Source organism: Rattus norvegicus, chromosome 5, assembly GCF_021556685.1.
Source record: "Rattus norvegicus strain SHRSP/BbbUtx chromosome 5, alternate assembly SHRSP_T2T, whole genome shotgun sequence".
Classification (NCBI taxonomy): domain Eukaryota; kingdom Metazoa; phylum Chordata; class Mammalia; order Rodentia; family Muridae; genus Rattus; species Rattus norvegicus.
The window spans coordinates 112,214,754-112,242,611 of record NC_141538.1 but is presented as its reverse complement, the minus strand read 5'-3'; positions in this window follow the sequence as shown (position 1 = coordinate 112,242,611).

The following is a 27,858-nucleotide window of genomic DNA, read 5'->3' as shown; positions in this document are numbered from 1 at the left end:
ATAGGTATGATGTGTGCATCTATGACAAACACACAAATATCTTCTGATATTTAATTTGAACCTCAGTAAAAATTTATTTTAAATATAATATCAAGGGTTTTGGAAATCCCATACTGGAGTCAAAAGAAATGTAGTAAACATGTTTTACAGAGAATTCAATTTTATACTATAAAGGTTCATTTTAAAACACAATACCTAGAGAAATGAAGGCAATATGTATCCAATTCCCAAGATTTTTTGAATCACTCTTTTATAACTATAATAATAATTGATGTGGTGCCTATGTCTCTATTTTGTATCATTAAAACAGTAAAAATTATAGTTGTACTTCTTTCAAAGTTTTCATTAGGTACATTTCTATAAGATGAATTCTTAACTTATTGCCAATAATAATTCAAGCAAAAACAAGCCTATCGTGACTCTACATACTTATACTTCAGAGATATTTCATTCTTATTCACTTGCAACATTCATAAAGAATCTGTATAAACCTTCAAGAGAGGAATGGATACAGAAAATGTAGTACATCTACACAATGGAATATTACTCAGCTATCAAAAACAATGACTTTAGGAAATTCGTAGGCAAATGGATGGACCTGGAAAATATCATCCTGAGTGAAGTAACCCAATCACAGAAAAACACACATGGTATGCACTCATTGATAAGTGGCTATTAGCCCAAATGCTTGAATTGCCCTAGATGCACAGAACACACGAAACTCAAGATGGATGATCAAAATGTGAATGCTTCACTCCTTTAAAAGGGGAACAAGAATACCCTTGGCAGGGAATAGGGAGGCAAAGTTTAAAACAGAGGCAGAAGGAACACCCATTCAGAGCCTGCCCCACATGTGGCCCATACATATACAGCCACCAAACTAGATAAGATGGATGAAGCAAAGAAGTGCAGGCCGACAGGAACTGGGTGTAGATCTCTCCTGAGAGACACAGCCAGAATATAGCAAATACCTAGGCTAATGCCAGCAGCAACCACTGAACTGAGAACAGGACCCCCATTGAAGGAATCAGAGAAAGGACTAGAAGAGCTTGAAGGGGCTCGAGACCCCATATGAACAACAATGCCAAGCAACCAGAGCTTCCAGGGACTAAGCCACTACCCAAAGACTATACATGGACTGACCCTGGACTCTGACCTCACAGGTAGCAATGAATGTCCTAGTAAGAGCACCAGTGGAAGGGGAAGCCCTTGGTCCTGCCAAGACTGAACCCCCAGTGAATGTGATTATTGGGGGAAGGGCGGTATTGGGGGGAGTATGGGGAGGGGAACACCCAAATAAAAGGGGAGGGAGGGGAAAGGGGATGTTGGCCCAGAAACGGGAAAGGGAATAACAATCGAAATGTAAATAAGAAATACTCAAGTTAATGAAGAAAAATAAATAAAAAAAATAAAAAATGAAGCTGTATAAACACTGCTAAAATTACCAATTGCCCAAATGTATTACCATATTGCAAATAACCACTATCTTAATGTAGAAGAAGCTTCTTCTTAAATGTCAGAGCAATTATCTCATGAAATAAATTTTGAGACCCACATCCTCAGGAATGATATATTTTTTTTGCATCTTAGATATACAAACACACAAAGAATCTGTGCATTTCAAGAAAATGGCAATATTTCATCATCCAAGGAGATCCTGGTAGAATATCTCAACAAAGCATCAATGACAAGCTTCTCCTAAAAGCCCCGATTTCCCATCTGCTTATGAAAACAGACAATTTAGCATACGGAAGCTGTCAATCCAAGACATTTCCCACTTGAAATCCAGCTGCATACCAGATTGTTAATACTTGAAAGATCAACTGTGTCATAGACTTCACTAGATATAATTCAAGTGGTACCTCCCTGGGATGGCAAATACTGACTGAGAAGAAACTGCTGAAGATGTTGTGAAGAAGGTTGACAAATGCATACGTGGTTCTCTCTGTGAAGTACATGTGTCTCAATTCCGTTTCAAACTACATTCTGTACATTATATATACGCATGTGTGTGTGTGAATGGTAGAGTCTCTTTCAGGCTGGTCTCAAGCTTCCATGTAGGTAAACTTTAACTGGCTATGATTTGTATATTAAAACAACGAATACTAACTTTTTATGTCTTGTATTTGTCCATGATTTGTCCTTGAAATAAAAATAAAAAATAACCCCCCCCAAAAAAACTACATTCTGAAAGCAAAATTGTGGGATTTAACTAACCAACTAACCACAATTCAAAATAAATAGTAATACAAAATTTTAAAAGAACAATGCTTATTATGGAAAAAGATGAAATGAAGCAAACTAAATTTTAAAAAAATAAATACAAATTCCTGTGGAAATTTAGTATATAGTAAAGTTGAGGCAAGACGCATAATTGCTTGGAGTGTGTGGTAAATTTAGGTAATGTCTTTGGGAAGTAACCATGTATACCCATGAACATTCTAAATCATAAAATTAAAGCAGAAAATTGAAACTATTTGAGCTCACAGGAAAAAGTGGAGTGAAGAAAAAAATTCCCCATATAAGCATTTCTAAAGAATAAAAGAAGAGGTGGAGGAGGAAATAAAGGAGGAGGAAGAGAAGCACAAGGAAGAGGAAGGGGAGGGCGATTGAAACAAACATTTCAAAAATCACAGTCTTATGAAAAAATAAAAACCAACCAAAAATAGAAAAGAAAAGAAGAGTAAAGAAAAGAAAGAAAAGAAAGGAAAGGAAAGGAAAGAAAAGGGAAGGAAAGGAAAGGAAAGGAAAAGAAAAAAGAAAAAAGGTTATAGCAAGGCTCTCAGCAAAGCACAGCAAGAAAATCTTCAATTCAGATTTCAAGGCACTAATTTCTCTTGTGCATGAAAAGCTTCCACACACCGTTTACCTACTGCATCATTATTCACAAAAATGGGTAAGCAGTGTCAACTTTTAAAAAAACAAATTATTAGCAATTACTAAAAAGTATGAAAAACATAATGGTTGTTCATAATCATACCTAAAAATGGTTTTACATAGTATTTCAAAGTAATTTTCTCTCTATATTTCAGGTTATTTATGCATTTGCTGACAGAAGCCACATATTAATAGTATATTTTATATACAAATATATTATACAATGTATATAATTGTGTAAATATAGGTTTCTATATCCTGAGATTTTTCACTAGAGTAACTATTACACTTCAGGAAAAAGTTCCAAATACCCTTCAAGGAAGTACACCTGAATTGTAGCAATGTAAAGTAGAAGTCCCGACCACGTACATGGATGTCAGACTCAGGGAGTGTTATGTTGAATGTACTTAAAAGGACTGTGAATATGCCTGCTTAGAAAAATTATTTTCTAAATCCATGTCTTCTTTACCCATAGGAAAGAAGACATACCACTATCCTACTCACCATAGGTGGGTGGGCTGCCTTCCCCAGTGATGGAGTTTTAATAAGCAATTTAGCAATATTCTTGTTGGGGTCGCCTTCTCACAGAAGAAAGCATTCTCTCTTTTTGCTCTCTAACTTGTAGCAAGTTATCTGCCACAGAAGGTAAGAATTGAACATTTGAAATGTACCTCTGCCTAAAAGGGGAAGTATAATTTTAGAATAAAACATTGAGAAGCACATCAAAATGACATTTCTAAGCTTTTATCAGTAATTAAATTGCTGCTTTGATCTCAAAATGTCTGCCTCTTGGGCTTAAATGTTGCAAAGGGAAGAGCAGTGATGTGTTGACTCCTACTTTATCACAAACTCCTGCTTAAAAATACTAAAGTAATTTCATATCCATTAACCTATAATGTAATCACAATAACCTTAAACATGTGAGGGAAATGAACATTATTGGAGTCAATATCTACTAATTATTCAAAGAAATAAGTAGAACCATAGCAATAATTTCCATCTTTTATCTGAGCTTTCACAATTTTAAAAAATATAATTTACTTTCATTTGAGACATAAGAGGGTGGAGTGTTAGAGGGGTGTAATGACCTACACAAGACAGACATGTGGCTAATGGGAAGACTTCAGTCCAGAGAGATTGAGCAAACCAAGATAATGTCCTTCATTGAATTTGGTGTTCCCAACTCTTCTTACTCCTATGCTCGAGTAAAGGAAGTTCTTCATAAATGTAGTTAAAAGGATATTGTATCCTTTCTCTTTCTTCTGTATCATGGTAGACACATTTTTTGGAAGTACCAAACTCAAAAGAATTTCCAAGCCGCATGACAGAGGTACAGTGGTGTAGTGACAATGTGTGGAGGTATTGGTGGAAATGCTATGAGGTTGTGCATGTATGGGACAAATGAAATGGACTCATTAAAATATGAGATCCAATATTTATATGAACGAATTATACATTCTCAGTCTAATGTACAACAGAGACCTCACATAAACTCTAGAAAATAAGTGTCATACTTGTGACATGTTAATACATCTATATATGGCACTTTAATCACACTCACCCTTGCAGTCTTCTCATAACCCTCTTTTCCTCCTCAAAGATGGTTAGTTTTATGCATTTTTCTTTCTAACTATACTTTATACCATTTAATAAGATGTCATCTAGTTCTATAGTCTATTTTTTAAGGTGATATATTCTGTTCTATTTTATAACTGAATACTTAAGGCATCCCACCACTGGAGCATGCCTAGAATGAGTCTGTAGTGTGACTAATATAAATAATACCAGGAAAAACATGGGCTGCCTACCATATTCTGACATTTATATTCCATTGGGTGTATACCTAGAAATTGAACAACTGAATCTGACAACACGTTTCTTTCTTCTTTACTTACTTACTTCCTTAATTAATTAATTCTTTTCATTTTATAGGCACATTTATACTTATGTGCATGGTAACCATTCTAATTTCCTACATTCTTCCTAACAATATGCAGAAGTTCCTTCCACTTTCTCCCCTTGTTTTGCCAGTGTTTGCTGTGTTTAGTTTCAGGAGGTAGCCCCTCTAAAGCCCCAATATAACTTTTAATTAAATTTCATTCATGGCTAAAGATTTGAACATTTTTCATCCTTTATTGAATCTATACTTTCTTTTTATTAAAAAAGGAACTCCTGTTAATTTGCCAATCCATTGATCAGATGACTTCTGCTTTTTTATTTTTTTACAAATTTTGACCTCTTAAAATATTATAAATATTAATTATTCATCAAGTAATCTGTACAAATAATATCTATAATCTAGCATATACAATAATGCTGTCAAAACATTTTAAAATGTTATCAGTAAATTAAAAATATAAGAATAAAATTAAAATGAATGAAATAAGAATATGTAGAGTAAAAAGGCCCAAAATGTAGGTCAGAATTTTTTTTCACCATTCAGTAGATGAGAGAGTTTTAGGGGTATAGGTAATATATTTGTACCCTTCATCTATTTCTCTCAGTGTTTCATGAAACATATTTTTAGCTAAAGTTTACATCAAACAGGCAAGCTTGACATACTCCAAGGGATGAATTGACACCTACCTCATTTATGGGTCAATGTTATAGAAACCCTTCTGAAGCCTAGATCGTGCTTAGGGAAATACCCTAAAATGGAACAACAATGACCCTACAAGATGTCAGAGGCTAATAAGTAAAAGAGCCATTGCCCTGAATGTGTTACATCTTTTAGAGTTGCTGACCACTGAGGTCCCATAGACCACAAAACACAGTAGAATATTTTTATTTCACTTGGTTGCCTCCATAGTTGAAGGGAGAACCTCATAGATAAAGAAACTACATACTTGAGTAATAGCTCATGGACAATTCAAGCTAATACTGGCCTGGAAGCTTTATACCTATTGTCTAGCTTTCACAGTATCATAGTATTGGAGGGTTCTATACATGTTGCCAAAGGACAAACTCAGTCAACAGTCATAACCAGGTATGAACCCTATAAACTACAGGGATGACTTTTCTGTCAAGAAAGCCCCCTGGTGCAATGGATGCTGTAGGAGTAACCACCCACTTTCTGATTTAAGTATCATTCCACAAGATAAAAACCCTATTTGGCCACATTATCGGGCTAACAACTTTTACATGGAAAGGTCTTGGATAGCTTAGAGCCTCACATCATTTTCTTTGATGAGAATAGTACTAAAGTGGTTCCTAATGATTTTTTTTATTTACCCACAGATCAATGTATCTATTCAGTCTTATCCAAGAAGCTTCTATTTGTAGTAGAGAATGATTGGTACAAAGGCCTGCAACCAGACAAGGCTCAAATACTAAGATGCCTTAGAATGCTCAGCCACTAATAGAACATATATACCACCTAAGTTTTCCTCCAAAGTCCATTGGATCACTGTGAAGGGGAGATCAAAAATAGTATAACAGCCAGAGGTAGTAGATCACTACAAGGAAGCAGTGCCTTCTGAACCCAGCAGAGCAGCGGCATATATGCAAGAGCATGCACAAAAAATATGCAAGCTGATCCAAAACAAATCTCAGCACAAAGATTGGAGTCAAGCAAGATGTCCTACCCTATCTATGGAACTATAGACAATTGGCTGCTGGGAAGAGGATAGTGTGGTTGCTTTTATGTATAGCACTGGGTAAGTCAACCATGTTCCACATATCCAATAACATTCTGCAAGAGAAATGAGTCTTGAAGTTTTGTTTTCTCTCATTTTTTTTTTCATTTAAGGAGACAAGTTTAGATGGATAGCCAAAGAAGGATGGATCAGAAAAGAGTTGGAGGATGAAATGGAATATGGTCAAAAGAAGTAATCCTAGAATGAAGAGTTGGCTGAACAGCAAAAGGTACATGTGATTTTACAGAGGACCAGCTATTATTTCCAACACAAACATGGCATGTCACTACCAACTGTAATCTCTATTCTAGGAAAGTCAATGCCTTCTCTGATCTCTGTAGGTGCCAAGTACTCATGAACTGCACAGGCATACATGCAAATAAAACACTGACATGTAAAATAATAAAATGCTTATTTTTAGATAAAATTTTTACTTTTAGATATTTAAGATATCTAAAATTTTAAATAAACATTTCACTCCCTCTCATTCTCTATGTATAATTTTAGTTTACTTGAAATCACCCTATCTGTGAGAATATTTTTACTATAAATTTTTCTTTTATAATTGCTTTTACTTTATTCTACAAATCTTAAAATATTATGTATCTTTATTGGCTCCTTTCAAGGTATTTAAATTTTTCTGTTCATTGCTTCTTCTCATTGATGTTTGTGCATGCTCTGTATAATTTGATATAACAAGTAAAATTCTTGGTGTCTATCGAGTAGTTATTTTTTGCTTCATTAATTGCAATCTCATATGTTAGGAGAAGAAATCCCATCTAGCAAATGACAACGCAAATAGAAATTAGCAAATGAATTAATTACTAGTTGTTCCTTGCAATAAAAAGTAAAAATTAAATTTTCAAAAACATTTTTACTTGACAAAGCACTGAATACAATAAATTCCATCATTGTACTGTGCAGATAACACAGTATGTAGTAAGCGAAACATATACACATACTAACTTCCTGGGATTCACCAACCTGTACTACTTTATCTAGTTTAAAAAATATATCCTAGCACTTTTAGCCAAGACTCTTCATTCATTTACCATGCAATATGCCTTCTACTTCTATTTGATCTATTCAGATATCTAAAATATCATGGATTTCAAAGATCTATATTTTAAAACCAATCTTCAAACAAACAAAAGGGAATTGTGACAGTAGAGGCCTCATAAATGTCATTAATATTACTGCCCCATTACAAATATTTGTAGGTACTTATTTTCCCCTCCCAGCATATGAAAATGCAATTAGAAAGTGTCTTGTATACAGCAGAAAACAACCACTCCAAAATATCACTATTTGCAGATGACATGATAGTATATTTAAGTGATCCCAAAAGTTCCACCAGAGAACTACTAAAGCTGATAAACAACTTCAGCAAAGTGGCTGGGTATAAAATTAACTCAAATAAATCAGTTGCCTTCCTCTATACAAAAGAGAAACAAGCCGAGAAAGAAATTAGGGAAACGACACCCTTCATAATAGACCCAAATAATATAAAGTACCTCGGTGTGACTTTAACCAAGCAAGTAAAAGATCTGTACAATAAGAACTTCAAGACACTGAGGAAAGAAATTGAAGAAGACCTCAGAAGATGGAAAGATCTCCCATGCTCATGGATTGGCAGGATTAATATGGTAAAAATGGCCATTTTACCAAAAGCAATCTACAGATTCAATGCAATCCCCATCAAAATACCAATCCAATTCTTCAAAGAGTTAGACAGAACAATTTGCAAATTCATCTGGAATAACAAAAAACCCAGGATAGCTAAAGCTATCCTCAACAATAAAAGGACTTCAGGGGGAATCACTATCCCTGAACTCAAGCAGTATTACAGAGCAATAGTGATAAAAACTGCATGGTATTGGTACAGAGACAGACAGATAGACCAATGGAATAGAATTGAAGACCCAGAAATGAACCCACACACCTATGGTCACTTGATTTTTGACAAAGGAGCCAAAACCATCCAATGGAAAAAAGATAGCATTTTCAGCAAATGGTGTTGGTTCAACTGGAGGGCAACATGTAGAAGAATGCAGATCGATCCATCCTTATCACCTTGTACAAAGCTTAAGTCCAAGTGGATCAAGGACCTCCACATCAAACCAGACACACTCAAACTAATAGAAGAAAAACTAGGGAAGCATCTGGAACACATGGGCACTGGAAAAAATTTCCTGAACAAAACACCAATGGCTTATGCTCTAAAATCAAGAATCGACAAATGGGATCTCATAAAACTGCAAAGCTTCTGTAAGGCAAAGGACACTGTGGTTAGGACAAAACGGCAGCCAACAGATTGGGAAAAGATCTTTACCAATCCTACAACAGATAGAGGCCTTATTTCCAAAATATACAAAGAACTCAAGAAGGTAGACCGCAGGGAAACAAATAACCCTATTAAAAAATGGGGCTCAGAGCTAAACAAAGAATTCACAGCTGAGGAATGCCGAATGGCTGAGAAACACCTAAAGAAATGTTCAACATCTTTAGTCATAAGGGAAATGCAAATCAAAACAACCCTGAGATTTCACCTCACACCAGTGCGATTGGCTAAGATCAAAAACTCAGGTGACAGCAGATGCTGGCGAGGATGTGGAGAAAGAGGAACACTCCTCCATTGTTGGTGGGATTGCAGACTGGTAAAACCATTCTGGAAATCAGTCTGGAGGTTCCTCAGAAAATTGGACATTGAACTGCCTGAGGATCCAGCTATACCTCTCTTGGGCATATACCCAAAAGATGCCTCAACATATAAAAGAGACACGTGCTCCACTATGTTCATCGCAGCCTTATTTATAATAGCCAGAAAATGGAAAGAACCCAGATGCCCTTCAACAGAGGAATGGATACAGAAAATGTGGTACATCTACACAATGGAATATTACTCAGCTATCAAAAACAACGAGTTTATGAAATTCGTAGGCAAATGGTTGGAACTGGAAAATATCATCCTGAGTGAGCTAACCCAATCACAGAAAGACATACATGGTATGCACTCATTGATAAGTGGCTATTAGCCCAAATGCTTGAATTACCCTAGATCCCTAGAACAAAGGAAACTCAAGACGGATGATCAAAATGTGAATGCTTCACTCCTTCTTTAAATGAGGAAAAAGAATACCCTTGGCAGGGAAGGGAGAGGCAAAGATTAAAACAGAGACTGAAGGAACACCCATTCAGAGCCTGCCCCACATGTGGCCCATACATATACAGCCACCCAATTAGACAAGATGGATGAAGCAAAGAAGTGCAGACCGACAGGAGCCGGATGTAGATCGCTCCTGAGAGACACAGCCAGAATACAGCAAATATAGAGGCGAATGCCAGCAGCAAACCACTGAACTGAGAATAGGTCCCCTATTGAAGGAATCAGAGAAAGAACTGGAAGAGCTTGAAGGGGCTCGAGACCCCAAAAGTACAACAATGCCAAGCAACCAGAGCTTCCAGGGACTAAGCCACTACCTAAAGACTATACATGGACTGACCCTGGACTCTGACCCCATAGGTAGCAATGAATATCCTAGTAAGAGCACCAGTGGAAGGGGAAGCCCTGGGTCCTGCTAAGACTGAACCCACAGTGAACTAGTCTATGGGGGGAGGGCGGCAATGGGGGGAGGGTTGGGAGGGGAACACCCATAAGGAAGGGGAGGGGGGAGGGGGATGTTTGCCCGGAAACCGGGAAAGGGAATAACACTCGAAATGTATATAAGAAATACTCAAGTTAATAAAAAAAAAAATATAGGTATGTGACCCCCAAAAAAAAAAGAAAAAAAAAAAAAGAAAACAACCACTCAGAAGACACCAAGGATTTCACTTGATATAGAAAAATTATTCTGTGTACACCTAAACATCAGTTCAAAACTATGCAAATGCCTTGAAATGAAAATTACATAATATTTTAAGATCAATTATAAAAGTAAATTTTGTAGTAGTAAACATTCCCATAAAAAAGGAAGATTTCAAACAAACTACTTATACAGAGAGGATGAGGGAATGAAACAAACCAGGCTCAGTTTTACTGAACAGATGGAAACAAAAAATATCCAAATAAGGTAAATGAATAGAATAGAAACTAGAAAATAAACAATTAAGCTAAAAGAATTTTATAAAAAATTATAAACTGATAAGCCAATAGCCAGGAAAAGACTGTAGTATGAAGATCCGAATTTAATCAATAATGAGTGAGAAGTCACTGCAAGAGATGACAAAGGATTGGAAAATATATGTGAAGAAAAAACTACACATGAGTATGCAGAAATATGAATTTCTAGAATGTATAAAATTACTAAGACTGAAATGTGAATATGTGGGAAAATTCTCTAAAATCAATTGTGAATAAGCAGACTCACAAAACAAAAAAAATGCTCTCATCAGACAAAAATATGTAAAAGCCAGACACATGGCATAATGTTTATAATTCTAGAGCTAGGCAGGATGAAAACACATGATGGCCAAATTTAAGGCCCCTCTGTGCTATATAATAAAACAACTCAAATGTTAATAAATACTAAAAATTAATAAAGCATATCTCAGAATATAAATCTTACTAAAATTTAGGAAATTAATACCAATACTTCAAAAACACCCCAAGATCTTAAAGAAAGAAAAAGCTCATAAGTACATAGACAAAAAATCACTGAAACAAAAGAAAACAAATAATAAAGAATTTCATTCCTACTACCTTGTTACTAAATTTTATGAATTATTTTTTTAAAGAAAGAAATAAACTATATTGTCTAAATCACTGCTAATTTTTTTTAAATTTCAGCAAAATAGTAATAGACCAAATCCTACCACATATTTTGATGATTAAGAGGGATTCGTTGTTAAAATACAAGGATGCTTCAACATGCACAGATTTGTGAACATGATAAAGTATATTAACAATAACGATGAAAAACATATCACATTGTGTATAGAAAATATTTTAAAAATAAAGTATCCTTTTATGATAAAAACAGAGCAACTTGAATATGTTCTGCATCACAGTTAAAACTTTGGAAAACCGGAGAGAGAGACCCAACCGCCTGGTCAGGTGGGCACTCCTGAGGCTGCAGAGCGGAAGAGACCACCAACACTGCTCACCCCTGCCCACATCCCTGGCCCAAGAGGAAACTGTATAAGGCCTCTGGGCTCCCGTGGGGGAGGGCCCAGGAGCAGCAGGACACCTGCCGGAGACACCACCAGAACCTGAAGGAAACAGACCGGATAAACAGTTCTCTGCACCCAAATCCCGTGGGAGGGAGAGCTAAACCTTCAGAGAGGCAGACAAGCCTGGGAAACCAGAAGAGACTGCTCCCTGCACACACATCTCGGACGCCAGAGGAAAAAGCCAAAGACCATCTGGAACCCTGGTGCACTGAAGCTCCCGGAAGGGGCAGCACAGGTCTTCCTGGTTGCTGCCGCTGCAGAGAGCCCCTGGGCAGCACCCCACGAGCGAACCTGAGCCTCGGGACCACAGGTAAGACCAAATTTTCTGCTGCAAGAAAGCTGCCTGGTGAACTCAAGACACAGGCCCACAGGAACAGCTGAAGACCTGTAGAGAGGAAAAACTATACGCCCGAAAGCAGAACACTCTGTCCCCATAACTGACTGAAAGAGAGGAAAACAGGTCTACAGCACTCCTGACACACAGGCTTATAGGACAGTCTAGCCACTGTCAGAAATAGCAGAACAAAGTAACACTAGAGATAATCTGATGGCGAGAGGCAAGCACAGGAACCCAAGCAACAGAAACCAAGACTACATGCCATCATCGGAGCCCAATTCTCCCACCAAAACAAACATGGAATATCCAAACACACCAGAAAAGCAAGATCTAGTTTCAAAATCATATTTGATCATGATGCTGGAGGACTTCAAGAAAGACATGAACACACTTAGGGAAGCACAGGAAAACATTAATAAACAAGTAAAAGCCTACAGAGAGGAATCGCAAAAATCCCTGAAAGAATTCCAGGAAAACACAATCAAACAGTTGAAGGAATTAAAAATGGAAATAGAAGCAATCAAGAAAGAACACATGGAAACAACCCTGGATATAGAAAACCAAAAGAAGAGACAAGGAGCTGTAGATACAAGCTTCACCAACAGAATACAAGAGATGGAAGAGAGAATCTCAGGAGCAGAAGATTCCATAGAAATCATTGACTCAACTGTCAAAGATAATGTAAAGCGGAAAAAGCTACTGGTCCAAAACATACAGGAAATCCAGGACTCAATGAGAAGATCAAACCTAAGGATAATAGGTATAGAAGAGAGTGAAGACTCCCAGCTCAAAGGACCAGTAAATATCTTCAACAAAATCATAGAAGAAAACTTCCCTAACCTAAAAAAAGAGATACCCATAGACATACAAGAAGCCTACAGAACTCCAAACAGATTGGACCAGAAAAGAAACACCTCCCGTCACATAATTGTCAAAACACCAAACGCACAAAATAAAGAAAGAATATTAAAAGCAGTAAGGGAAAAAGGTCAAGTAACATATAAAGGGAGACCTATCAGAATCACACCAGACTTCTCGCCAGAAACTATGAAGGCCAGAAGATCATGGACTGATGTTATACAGACCCTAAGAGAACACAAATGCCAGCCCAGGTTACTGTATCCAGCAAAACTCTCAATTAGCATTGATGGAGAAACCAAGATATTCCATGACAAAACCAAATTTACACAATATCTTTCTACAAATCCAGCACTACAAAGGATAATAAATGGTAAAGCCCAACATAAGGAGGCAAGCTATACCCTAGAAGAAGCAAGAAACTAATCGTCTTGGCAACAAAACAAAGAGAATGAAAGCACACAAACATAATCTCACATCCAAATATGAATATAACGGGAAGCAATAATCACTATTCCTTAATATCTCTCAATATCAATGGCCTCAACAACCCAATAAAAAGACATAGATTAACAAACTGGATACGCAACGAGGACCCTGCATTCTGCTGCCTACAGGAAACACACCTCAGACACAAAGACAGACACTACCTCAGAGTGAAAGGCTGGAAAACAACTTTCCAAGCAAACGGTCAGAAGAAGCAAGCTGGAGTAGCCATTCTAATATCAAATAAAATCAATTTTCAACTAAAAGTCATCAAAAAAGATAAGGAAGGACACTTCATATTCATCAAAGGAAAAATCCACCAAGATGAACTCTCAATCCTAAATATCTATGCCCCAAATACAAGGGCACCTACATACGTAAAAGAAACCTTACTAAAGCTCAAAACACACATTGCACCTCACACAATAATAGTGGGAGATTTCAACACCCCACTCTCATCAATGGACAGATCATGGAAACAGAAATTAAACAGTGATGTCGACAGACTAAGAGAAGTCATGAGCCAAATGGACTTAACGGATATTTATAGAACATTCTATCCTAAAGCAAAAGGATATACCTTCTTCTCAGCTCCTCATGGTACTTTCTCCAAAATTGACCATATAATTGGTCAAAAAACGGGCCTCAACAGGTACAGAAAGATAGAAATAATCCCATGCGTGCTATCGGACCACCACGGCCTAAAACTGGTCTTCAATAACAATAAGGGAAGAATGCCCACATATACGTGGAAATTGAACAATGCTCTACTCAATGATAACCTGGTCAAGGAAGAAATAAAGAAAGAAATTAAAAACTTTTTAGAATTTAATGAAAATGAAGATACAACATACTCAAACTTATGGGACACAATGAAAGCTGTGCTAAGAGGAAAACTCATAGCGCTGAGTGCCTGCAGAAAGAAACAGGAAAGAGCATATGTCAGCAGCTTGACAGCACACCTAAAAGCTCTAGAACAAAAAGAAGCAATTACACCCAGGAGGAGTAGAAGGCAGGAAATAATCAAACTCGGAGCTGAAATCAACCAAGTAGAAACAAAAAGGACCATAGAAAGAATCAACAGAACCAAAAGTTGGTTCTTTGAGAAAATCAACAAGATAGATAAACCCTTAGCCAGACTAACGAGAGGACACAGAGAGTGTGTCCAAATTAACAAAATCAGAAATGAAAAGGGAGACATAACTACAGATTCGGAGGAAATTCAAAAAATCATCAGATCTTACTATAAAAACCTATATTCAACAAAATTTGAAAATCTTCAGGAAATGGACAATTTCCTAGACAGATACCAGGTATCGAAGTTAAATCAGGAACAGATAAACCAGTTAAACAACCCCATAACTCCTAAGGAAATAGAAGCAGTCATTAAAGGTCTCCCAACCAAAAAGAGCCCAGGTCCAGACGGGTTTAGTGCAGAATTCTATCAAACCTTCATAGAAGACCTCATACCAATATTATCCAAACTATTCCACAAAATTGAAACAGATGGAGCCCTACCGAATTCCTTCTACGAAGCCACAATTACTCTTATACCTAAACCACACAAAGACACAACAAAGAAAGAGAACTTCAGACCAATTTCCCTTATGAATATCGACGCAAAAATACTCAATAAAATTCTGGCAAACCGAATTCAAGAGCACATCAAAACAATCATCCACCATGATCAAGTAGGCTTCATCCCAGGCATGCAGGGATGGTTTAATATACGGAAAACCATCAACGTGATCCATCATATAAACAAACTGAAAGAACAGAACCACATGATAATTTCATTAGATGCTGAGAAAGCATTTGACAAAATTCAACACCCCTTCATGATAAAAGTCCTGGAAAGAATAGGAATTCAAGGCCCATACCTAAACATAGTAAAAGCCATATACAGCAAACCAGTTGCTAACATTAAACTAAATGGAGAGAAACTTGAAGCAATCCCACTAAAATCAGGTACTAGACAAGGCTGCCCACTCTCTCCCTACTTATTCAATATAGTTCTTGAAGTTCTAGCCAGAGCAATCAGACAACAAAAGGAGCTCAAAGGGATACAGATCGGAAAAGAAGAGGTCAAAATATCACTATTTGCAGATGACATGATAGTATATTTAAGTGATCCCAAAAGTTCCACCAGAGAACTTCTAAAGCTGATAAACAACTTCAGCAAAGTGGCTGGGTATAAAATTAACTCAAATAAATCAGTTGCCTTCCTCTATACAAAAGAGAAACAAGCCGAGAAAGAAATTAGGGAAACGACACCCTTCATAATAGACCCAAATAATATAAAGTACCTCGGTGTGACTTTAACCAAGCAAGTAAAAGATCTGTACAATAAGAACTTCAAGACACTGAGGAAAGAAATTGAAGAATACCTCAGAAGATGGAAAGATCTCCCATGCTCATGGATTGGCAGGATTAATATAGTAAAAATGGCCATTTTACCAAAAGCAATCTACAGATTCAATGCAATCCCCATCAAAATACCAATCCAATTCTTCAAAGAGTTAGACAGAACAATTTGCAAATTCATCTGGAATAACAAAAAACCCAGGATAGCTAAAGCTATCCTCAACAATAAAAGAACTTCAGGGGGAATCACTATCCCTGAACTCAAGCAGTATTACAGAGCAATAGTGATAAAAACTGCATGGTATTGGTACAGAGACAGACAGATAGACCAATGGAATAGAATTGAAGACCCAGAAATGAACCCACACACCTATGGTCACTTGATTTTTGACAAAGGAGCCAAAACCATCCAATGGAAAAAAGATAGCATTTTCAACAAATGGTGCTGGTTCAACTGGAGGGCAACATGTAGAAGAATGCAGATCGATCCATGCTTATCACCCTGTACAAAGCTTAAGTCCAAGTGGATCAAGGACCTCCACATCAAACCAGACACACTCAAACTAATAGAAGAAAAACTAGGGAAACATCTGGAACACATGGGCACTGGAAAAAATTTCCTGAACAAAACACCAATGGCTCATGCTCTAAGATCAAGAATCGACAAATGGGATCTCATAAAACTGCAAAGCTTCTGTAAGGCAAAGGACACTGTGGTTAGGACAAAACGGCAACCAACAGATTGGGAAAAGATCTTTACCAATCCTACAACAGATAGAGGCCTTATGTCCAAAATATACAAAGAACTCAAGAAGTTAGACCGCAGGGAAACAAATAACCCTATTAAAAAATGGGGTTCAGAGCTAAACAAAGAATTCACAGCTGAGGAATGCCGAATGGCTGAGAAACACCTAAAGAAATGTTCAACATCTTTAGTCATAAGGGAAATGCAAATCAAAACAACCCTGAGATTTCACCTCACACCAGTGCGATTGGCTAAGATCAAAAACTCAGGTGACAGCAGATGCTGGCGAGGATGTGGAGAAAGAGGAACACTCCTCCATTGTTGGTGGGATTGCAGACTGGTAAAACCATTCTGGAAATCAGTCTGGAGGTTCCTCAGAAAATTGGACATTGAACTGCCTGAGGATCCAGCTATACCTCTCTTGGGCATATACCCAAAAGATTCCTCAACATACAAAAGAGACACGTGCTCCACTATGTTCATCGCAGCCTTATTTATAATAGCCAGAAAATGGAAAGAACCCAGATGCCCTTCAACAGAGGAATGGATACAGAAAATGTGGTACATCTACACAATGGAATATTACTCAGCTATCAAAAACAACGAGTTTATGAAATTCGTAGGCAAATGGTTGGAACTGGAAAATATCATCCTGAGTGAGCTAACCCAAACACAGAAAGACATACATGGTATGCACTCATTGATAAGTGGCTATTAGCCCAAATGCTTGAATTACCCTAGATCCCTAGAACAAACGAAACTCAAGACGGATGATCAAAATGTGAATGCTTCACTCCTTCTTTAAATGAGGAAAAAGAATACCCTTGGCAGGGAAGGGAGAGGCAAAGATTAAAACAGAGACTGAAGGAACACCCATTCAGAGCCTGCCCCACATGTGGCCCATACATATACAGCCACCCAATTAGACAAGATGGATGAAGCAAAGAAGTGCAGACCGACAGGAGCCGGATGTAGATCGCTCCTGAGAGACACAGCCAGAATACAGCAAATATAGAGGCGAATGCCAGCAGCAAACCACTGAACTGAGAATAGGTCCCCTATTGAAGGAATCAGAGAAAGAACTGGAAGAGCTTGAAGGGGCTCGAGACCCCAAAAGTACAACAATGCCAAGCAACCAGAGCTTCCAGGGACTAAGCCACTACCTAAAGACTATACATGGACTGACCCTGGACTCTGACCCCATAGGTAGCAATGAATATCCTAGTAAGAGCACCAGTGGAAGGGGAAGCCCTGGGTCCTGCTAAGACTGAACCCCCAGTGAACTAGTCTATGGGGGGAGGGCGGCAATGGGGGGAGGGTTGGGAGGGGAACACCCATAAGGAAGGGGAGGGGGGAGGGGGATGTTTGCCCGGATACCGGGAAAGGGAATAACACTCGAAATGTATATAAGAAATACTCAAGTTAATAAAAAAAAATTTAAAAAAAAAAAAAACTTTGGAAAACCCACGGAAAACATCACATGTAATAATAAAATATGAATATTTTATTCATGAGATCAGGAACAAGAAAGTTCCATATATATATATATATATATATATATATATACATATATATATATATATATATATATATAATATGATTTTGTAAGTCCAAGACAGGGCCATGAGGAAAGAGGAGAAGATGAAAGGCATCCAAGTTGAAAAGTAAAATGTATGAATACCCCTATACATCATAAATATATAACACAAAAATGGCCACCAATAAAAATCTCTGAGAAATAACTAATTCATGAAGTATAAAGATAAAAAGTTAACATAAAAAATCAGGAGTACTAAGAATGAACTATCAAAAAAGAAATCTGTTTAGATCTGTACTCCATTTTTAATTGGGTTATTTGGTTTTTTTGGATTCTAACTCCTTGAGTTGTTTATATATTTTGGATATTAGCCTTCTATCAGATGTAGGGTTAGTGAAGATCATTTTCCAATCTGTAGGTTGTTGTTTTGTTCTGACAGTGTCCTTTGCCTTATAGAGCTTTTCTGTTCCCTGAGGTCAATCAAGAATTATCAATTCTTGATCTTAGAGCCTTAGATTGGTGTTCTGTTCAGTAAATTGTCTCCTGTGCCAGAGTGTTTGAGGCTATTTCTCTTCTATTAGATTCAGTGTATCTGATTTTATGTTGAAGTCCTTAATCCACTTGGACTTGAGCTTTATACAAGGTGATAAATATGGATGAGTTGCATTCTTCTATATGCAGACGACCAGTTAAACCAGCACTATTTGTTGAAGATGTTTTCTTTCTTCCACTGTATGGTTTTGGCTTCTTTGTTAGAGATGAAGTGTTCATATGTGTGTGGGCTTATTTCTGGGTCTTCAATTCTATTCCATTGATCTACCTACTGGTTCATTTACATAACAGAACACTATGCAGCTATTTAAAACAAGGATATCATGAATTTTGTAGGCAAATACATCTATTTAGAATTAGAAAATATTATTTAGAGTGAGGTAACCAAGATGTATATAGTATGTACTCACGGATGAGTGGATATTAGCCAGAAAGTACAGAATACCCATGGTACAACTCACAGACTGTGTGAAGTTTATTTAACAAGAAGTAAAATCCAAATGAGGATAGGTCATTCTACCTAGAAAGGGGAATAAAATTATCACAGGAGGTAGAGGGAGTGAGGGAGGGACTTGAGTGGGAGAGAGAAAGAGGGGACAGGATCAGGTATGGGGAAAACAAGAAACCCAGAGGGTGAGGAGAATGAATGAATATATGTAGCCTCAGGGGGAAAGGAGGAAGAGGGAGCCTCTAGAAAGTGCCAGAGACCTGGGGTGTGAGAGGCTCCTAGGACTCAATGGGGATGACCTTATCCAAATTCAAACAATGGGGAGAGGGAACTAGAAGAGTCCATCTCTAGTAGATAGACAGGACCTTCAGAGGAGGGATTGGGCCACCCACCCACCTTCACAACTTCTGACTTAGAATTGTTCTGGTTGGAAGGAAATTCGGGGGTAAAATGGAGCAGAGACTGAAGGAACAACCATCCAGTGACCAGCCCAATGTACAGGCACCAAACCCTGACACTGTTACTGGTTCCATGTTGTGCTTGCAGACAGGAGCGTAGCATGGTTGTCCTTTCAGAGGCTCTACCAGAGCTGATTGAGACAAACGTAGATACCAACCACTGGACGGAGGCCAGGGACCCTAGAGTTAGGGGAAGGATTAAAATGCTGAAGGGACCATGTGTCTCTGGCTTTATATTCAAGAGCAAAAGGAGACTACTGGGACAATTGATGCTGGTTAGCTGGAGCTAAGAAAGAGGTCAACATCCCTGAGGTGAAATCTTCTGGGAAGTGATTTTTGAGAGCTGTGTTCCAGAGATCCCAATGTTGTACCTCACCTCGTGCTGTGGCTGGACTTGGTAATGTATAACAGTCACCCAGGTGGTACTGGTTTTGAAGGCATGAAAGGGTCATGAAGAGCAGCTGAGGCTGGGCACTGTGAGAGGCTGTGGAAGCCATTGGTGATGGTGCACCCTCAGTTGCAAATGATGGCCCAGTTCTGAAGGGGTCAGGCCAAGGAGTTGAGACTTGGCACCATGAAGAGAGCCCAGGAGAGGCTATTGGTGAAGCCTAGACGCAACGGAAGACCCCAGTGTGTTGGAGATGGCAGTACCATGGGATGATCACCAAGAACAATAGCAACAGTGTAGTGGATCAACCTGAAGCTAAACTGCTACAGAGGGCAGAGCTGGAAAAGTGAAGCCAGCCCTTTGGAGAATCATGTGTGGATCCCAGACATTGAAACAAGCTGTAACATTGAAGCTGCCTTGGAGACTCAAAGATGTTAAAGATGCCAGAGTCATGGGCTATTTTGCTGAGGAAAGCTGCTAACAGGGAGTGGAAACAGGTCAGGTGAAAGAAGTTTGTTGTAGTCAACAAAAATGAAAAAGGAGTTGAAGATCTGAAGACCACATCAGACATGGAGATGGCAGAGTTTGAAGTTTGCCCAGCTGGTTGCCTGTCTTAATTCAGGGATTACAGTTAAGTGATTATATGGATCTTGGAAGAGACTTTGAACTTTGGACTTTTAGCATTGTTGATACTGATATAGACTATGGGAACTTCAGAAGTGGAACTAAATATACTTTTTTGATTTGCATTTCCCTTATGACTAAAGATGTTGAACATTTCTTTAGGTGTTTCTCAGCCATTCGGCATTCCTCAGCTGTGAATTCTTTGTTTAGCTCTGAACCCCATTTTTTAATAGGGTTATTTGTTTCCCTGCGGTCTAACTTCTTGAGTTCTTTGTATATACTTTTTTATTATGATATGTTTAGGTATGGCCTCCATAGACTCATGTGTTTAAAGAAGCCTATGGAGGCCAGGGAGTGGATGTGGTGATGGTTTGCATATGCTTGGCCCAGGGTGTAGCACTATTAGAAGATGTGGCCCTTTTGGAGGAAGTGTGTCACTGTGGTGGTAGGCTTGGAGACCTTCCTCCTAGCTGCCTGAGGATGCTCAGTCTGTTCCTGGCTTCCTTTGGGTGAAGATGTAGAACTCAGATCTTCCTGCATCATGCCTGTCTGGATGCTGCAATGCTGTCATGCTCCTGCCTTTATGAAAATGGACTGAACCTCTGAACCTGTAAGTCAGGTTGTCCTTTATGAAACTTTAAAGAACAAGTGCTGAAGGGGATGGCAACAACATAGGAAGAAAAACAGTGCCAGCCAATCCAGACTCTGGGTACTCCCAGAGACTAAACCACCAACCAAAGAACATTCATGAACTGTTCTATGGTTTCCCCAACAAATATATAGCACTGCCTTGTCTGGCCTCAGTGGGAAAAGAAGCACGTAATCCTGTAGAGACTTGATGCTGCTGGGAAGGGGTATGCTGAGGGTGTGTGTGGCAGTGAGTGGGAGGGTGGGAGGGTAGGGAATTAAGGTTAGGGGAGCAACCTCTCAGAGGCAAAGGGAAAAGGGGATGTGGTGAAGAACTCTGGGAGAGGAGACCAGGAAGGGTGGCAACATAATATAAATAATTAATATAATATAATATTTATATTATATTATTTATATTTGGAATATAAAGAATTAAAATAATTTAATAAAAATTAAAAATAAAAACAATCAAGAAGGTCATTTCATGTGTAGATATCTACATTTTGGGACATAAGGTAACAATATAAAAATGAGGATAAATTTATTTAGAGAGGTAAAAATTTAGTATGCTGAAAAGTATAAAATATTGATTATAAAAATAATAAATACAAGGAGACAAAGGTTTTGATTATGGATTAGAAAAATATATTAAAAACCCACATTATTAATAATTCATATGGATTCAAGGTATTCATCCAAATTCCAATGATATTTTTAAGAAAAATAAAAATATCCAAAAATTTCAATGGAGTCACAAAGACCCCAATTAAACAAAGCAATATTGAGAGCCAATGAAAAGGCCAAGCTGGATGCATAACAGTGATTCACCTCAAATAGATACAGTAAAGATAGAGTAGTCAATTCAACAGGTATCGTCATTGAGAATTAGAGATATGTTGATGTGACCTAATTGTATCATCAAAATTCATATATTTATGGTCAATTTATTTTTTTTTATTTTTTTGTTTGTTTATTTACATTTCAAATGTAAGCCCCCTCTCTGGTTTCCCCTCTGCAAACCCCTATCCCACCACCCTCCCCCTGCTTCTATGACGGTGCTACTTGCACCCTCCAACTCCTACCTCACCACCCTAGCATTCCACTACACTGGTGCATCAAGCTTTCACAGGATCAAGGGCCTCCCCGCCCATTGAGCGTAGATAGGGTTACCCTCTGCTACATGTGCAACTGGAGCCATGGGTCCCACCATGTATTTTTTTGGTGGTTTAGTCCCTGGGAGCTCTGGGGGATCTGGTTGGTTGATATTGTTCTTCCTATGGGGTTGCAAACCACTTCAACTCCATCAGTCTTCCCCTGACTCCTCCATTGGGGTCCCTATGCTCAGTCAGGTGGGTAGCTGCAAGCATCCACATCTGTGTTGGTCAGGCTCTGGCAGAGCCTCTCAGAAGACAGCTATATGAGGCTCCTGTCAGTAAGTACTTCTTAGCATTATCAATAGTTTCTGGGTTTAGTGGCTGCATATGGGATGGATTTCCAGGTAGGGCAGTCTCTGGGTGGCCTTTCCTTCAGTCTCCAAATCACTATTTGTTCCTGTATCTCCTTTAGATAGGAACAATTCTAGCTTCAAATTTTTGAGATGTGTGGGTAATCCCATCCTCAACCAAAGGTTGTACCTAACCTCTACATATGGTCTTTACAGACTCTTATTCACATTTGTTGGGTATTTCAGAAAAAGAAGAAGTTAAAATGTCATGATTTGTAGATGATATGATAGTATACTTAAACGACCCCAAAAATTCCACCAGAGAACACCTAAACCTGATAAACAACTTCAGCAAAGTGGCTGGATATAAAATTAACTCAAACAAATCAGTACCTTTCCTCTACTCAAAGGATAAATGGGTGAGAAAGAAATTAGGGAAATGGCAACATTCTCAATAATAACAAATAATACAAATAACTTGGTGTAAATCTAACCAAGCAAGTGAAAGATCTGTACGACAAGAATTTCAAGTCTCTGAAGAAAGAAATTGAAGAAGATCCCAGAACATGGAAAGAATTCCCATGCTCATGGACAACAGTATTAACATAGTAAAAATGGCCATCTTAACAAAAGCAATCTACAGATTCAATGCAGTCCCCATCAAAATTCCAACTCAATTATTCACAGAGATAGACAAGGCAAATTTCAAATTCATTTGGAACAACAAAAAACCCAGAATAGCGAAAACTTCTCAACAATAAAAGAACTTCTACGGGAATCACCATCCCTGACCTCAAGCTGTATGACAGAGCAATAGTGATAAAAACTATATGGTATTGGTACAGAGACAGGCAGATAGATCAATGGAATAGAATTGAAGAACCAGAATTAAACCCACACACCCAAGGTCATCTGATCTATGCAAGAAAGCCAAAACTATCCAGATGCCCTTCAACAGAGGAATAGATACAGAAAATGTGGTACATTTACACAATGGAGTACTACTCAGCTATCAAAAACAATGACTTTATGAAATTAATAGGCAAATGGATTGAACTTGAAAATATCATCCTGGCTGAGGTAACCCAATCACAGAAAATCACACATGGTATGCACTCACTGATAAAGTGGGTATTAGCACAAAATCTCAAATTACCCAAGATACAATCCACAGACCACATGAAGCTCAAGGAAAAGGATGACCAAAAAGTGGATGTTTCAGTCCTCCTTAATAGGGGAACAAAAATACTCATACTAGGGGATATGGAGACAAAGTTAGACAATATGGATGAGGGCAAGAAATGAATGCTGACAGAACGCCTAATATAGCTGTCTCTTGAGAGGCTCAGCCAGAATGTGACAAATACAGAGGCAAATCATAGCAGCAAACCATTGAACTGAGAACAGGGACCCCATTGGAAGAATTAGAGAGGACTGACGGAGCTGAAGGGGCTTGCAACCCCATAAAAACAACAATCCCCACCTACCAGAATTCACAGGGACTAAACCACTACCCAAAGAGTACACACGGACAGACCCATGGCTCCAGCTGCATATGTAGCAGAGGATGGCCTTGTTGGGCACCAATGAGAGGAGAAGTCCTTGGTCCTACCAAGGCTGAACCCTCCCCCCACCCAGTGTAGGGGAATGTCAGGGTGGAAAGGTGGGAAGGAGGGGTGGTTGGGGAGAGGGAACACCCTAGCCAAAGAAGGGGAGGAGTTTGGGATAGGGGGCCTATGGATGGGAAACAAGGAAAGGGAATAACATAAGAAATGTAAAGAAAAAAAGAAAAGAAAAAAAAGAAAGAAAATAGGAAATTTAAAACAACCCCCCCAAAAAAAACCGGAAAAGAAAACAACACAATTCTTAACCATTTAAAAATGAGTAGAAATTTGTGTTTCATCTAAGTGAAGGTATTGTGACCATTCGAAACATCATAAACACAAAAAGACACTTAAGAGTGACCCTTGAATCAGCAGGTCACTATCCAACATTCCCAGTGCCCAGGTTTAAGATATTTCTCAGGACTTGTTAGTCAGGGCATTCTCAGAAGTTTCTGAAACAATCAGTGTTCTTGTGGTCCTCTTGATTGCCAATGAGAATTAGAGAATGAGATTCCATTGTTGAATACATCAACATCTCAACTGAAAGATATAAAGAAAGCAAACTAGGACAGAGCTGAAAATTTCTTCCCTAATACCTAGCTTTCAAAGTATCTGAAAATTCGATGCATGCTGATAGAAAAGAAGGGGCATCAAAGGTTGTACCTACTTGGGTGTAGTGGGACATTCCTTTAAGCCGAGTACATGGAAATTAGAGGCAAGAAGCAGATATCTATGTATTCAAAGTCAGCCTGGTCTACATAGGTAGTTGTAGGCCAGTCAAGCCATATAGTGAGACCCTCAAAAATCAAAACAAAAAGGAGATTGTGAATCCTACTAATTACAAAAACAGTCTGCCTGGACTATTAAACTGAGGAACCATGGTCTGATTGTTATGGAGGCCAGCAACTGTCTTCTGAATAAATGTAAGGTCCTCTCCATAGCAAGAAAATAATGCCTGAAGTTATAATCACTGTCAATAATCCAAGACCCCAGGGAACAACTTGCTGCTCTCATTTAACTGAAGGGACATAACATCAAACTATTCACTATATACATGTATGAAACCATCAAAAATAAATTTAATTAATAAAAAATTAGCGGGAAATTACTGGGAGAAAACTAATAAAGTGTCTTCCATCCAGAAATCATAAAGAATGCTTAGAATTATTAAGAAATGAAATTTAATTTTCTAAAGGATGAAATACATATAAATATAATATACATAGATATAAATTCAATGTAATAATTAAGAATATTATGAAATTCAATGTTATAATTAAGAATATTCTTAATTTTAACAACAGTTTCTACTATTAAGAGTGAATTTTTAAAAAAGGATAAAACTATAAAAATAAAATACCTCAATGATAGAATGACTTTGGAAAACTATATTATGGAATAACTTTAGTCTTGTGACACTTCAATTCCATTAATAATTATAAGACAAAGAAATAGTCTACATTGGTATACCAAAAGACAACTTCAAGAATATACATAACTTCTTGTCATTAAAAAATACTATAAAATAAAACAATTATCAGTGGTAGAATAGAAGCATAAACTCTGGAAAGACCTGAGATGCTCCATAAATGTTTTTTAAAAGCCTAAGGAGATGGCTTTCAGGGCAAAGGCATTTGCTACAAAAGTACAAGAACCTGAGTCCGAGCTCCCAGTGCTTGAATAAAAGCTGGACAAAGTGGCATGTATCTGTAACTTCAGATTTCCAATAACAAAATAGAAGGATCTGTAAAGTTTTCTTACTGCCAACCTAGCCAAAACAACATGTTTCAGGTCAGAGGGACACTTTTGTCAGAGAACAGAGAGTGTGGTGAAACAGGAAACCCACCATTCTCTTCTAGTCTATGTATCCATGCACATATGAACCACACATGAATGTAGTACGCACATGCTCCATACACACACTATACAACAAACAAAATCAAATTACACTATGTAACAGATGCCAAGAAATTGTAGTTCACGGTTCTATGTAGGAAAATCATGGATAATAAAACTAAATGATAACAATAGTTGCCAAATAGTGGTTATCTTGGCAGGAGAGCAGGAATGTTGCTGTCTGACAAAGAATCTACAGAGCTTTCTGCGGTGCTGTACATGCTTTGTGACTTGAACTTGGGGATAGATGAACAAATACACAGTTGTGAAGCTGCAATGTTAAATTTCAGACTGTATAAGTTATGCATAAATGAAAGTAAATAAATAGACACTTAAAACAATTGTAAGAGTTTTCATATGAATTTTAAGTTTTTTAATAAAATGGAATGGGGTGGGATATCATCTGAGTTAGCTAAAAAGTTTGCTTATTATATTTTAAATGAAAATCTGTTAAAGCATTCATATGAAGGCACCTGCTTTAACAGAAAAGTGGGATATAAAAAGAAAGGGGCAGGTACTATTTCTGCTCTGTCAGCAAACTCTGGATGTGAATAGGCTTTGTTGTCACCTAAAGACAGGTAAACAAAATAAAATTTAGGAATATTTCAATGCTGCACTAGAAAAAGAAGCATCATGCAATTGTTTCAGAGAGAGGAGATGAGCTAATTATCTAAATCTAGAAAGTCTTGCATGTAAAAACGTTTTCCTGGTGAAATGGTTGGTTGACACCAATAAGGTCACAAGCTACAAACTGAGAACTACTCTTCTAAGGTCTTTGGTATGAGAAGATACTCCACAGGTGATCAAAAAAGAAACATTAACATCAACCCAACAAAAAAAAACTTTTGATGTATATTCTTTTCTGACTGCAAAATATGCTAGTGCAGTGCTAACTAAGAGCTTGTGGGAGTAACCAACTAATGTCAGATTGACATTAGACTCACTTCTCAAAATAGAACCCATACTTGACACTGCGTGAGTTACCAAGAACTAGAGAATAGATATCCAGAAAACCTAGGGCAAAATCAAATACTACTTGTCTTTAAAAAACAAAAACGTAGCCTTCTGGTTTCCATCTGCGCCCAGAATTGGGGCATAGCCCTCCTGACCCAAAACCAGCCCACAGACAGCTTGTCTCCCAGGAGCACTCTAACTCCTAAGTCCACATTTTCACTCCACTAACTGTCCAAAGAGAGACCTACCAAGAGTACACAGGGCACAGGAACCTTGGAACAGCCTGGGACAGGACTCTTCTATTCTCCATCTGTGCCCAGAGCAGAGACTGTCCCATAGCACTCCAACCCAAAACCTGACAGCAGAAAACTGTTTTACCAGGAGTGCTGTTACTCGTAAGCCAACAGATGGACCTCAACTTTTGCTCCAAGGAGAGACCTGCCGGCACTGGAGCCATAAGGCAGCCTGGAATATGACTGTTCCAGTCTCAATCTACATCCAGAACTAGGGCTGTCCTTACAGACCCAAAACTTGCCCTCAGATAGCTGGTCGACCAGGAGTAATATCACTCATAGAATCACAGACTCACAGGTCCACAAGAGGGACAAGTTGCAGTCAGAGACAGCAAGACCAACTAACGTCAGAGATAACAAGATTGCAAGAGGAAAGCACAAGAACTTAAGCAAGAGAACCCAAGACTACTTGGCTTGGTCAGAACCCAGTTCTCCCACCTCAGCAAGTACTGGATATCCCAACATATGGGAAAAGCAAGACCTGGATTTGAAATCACATCTCATGATGATGACAGCGGACTTAATAAATTAAAATAAAAATAAAGGACATAAATAACTCCCT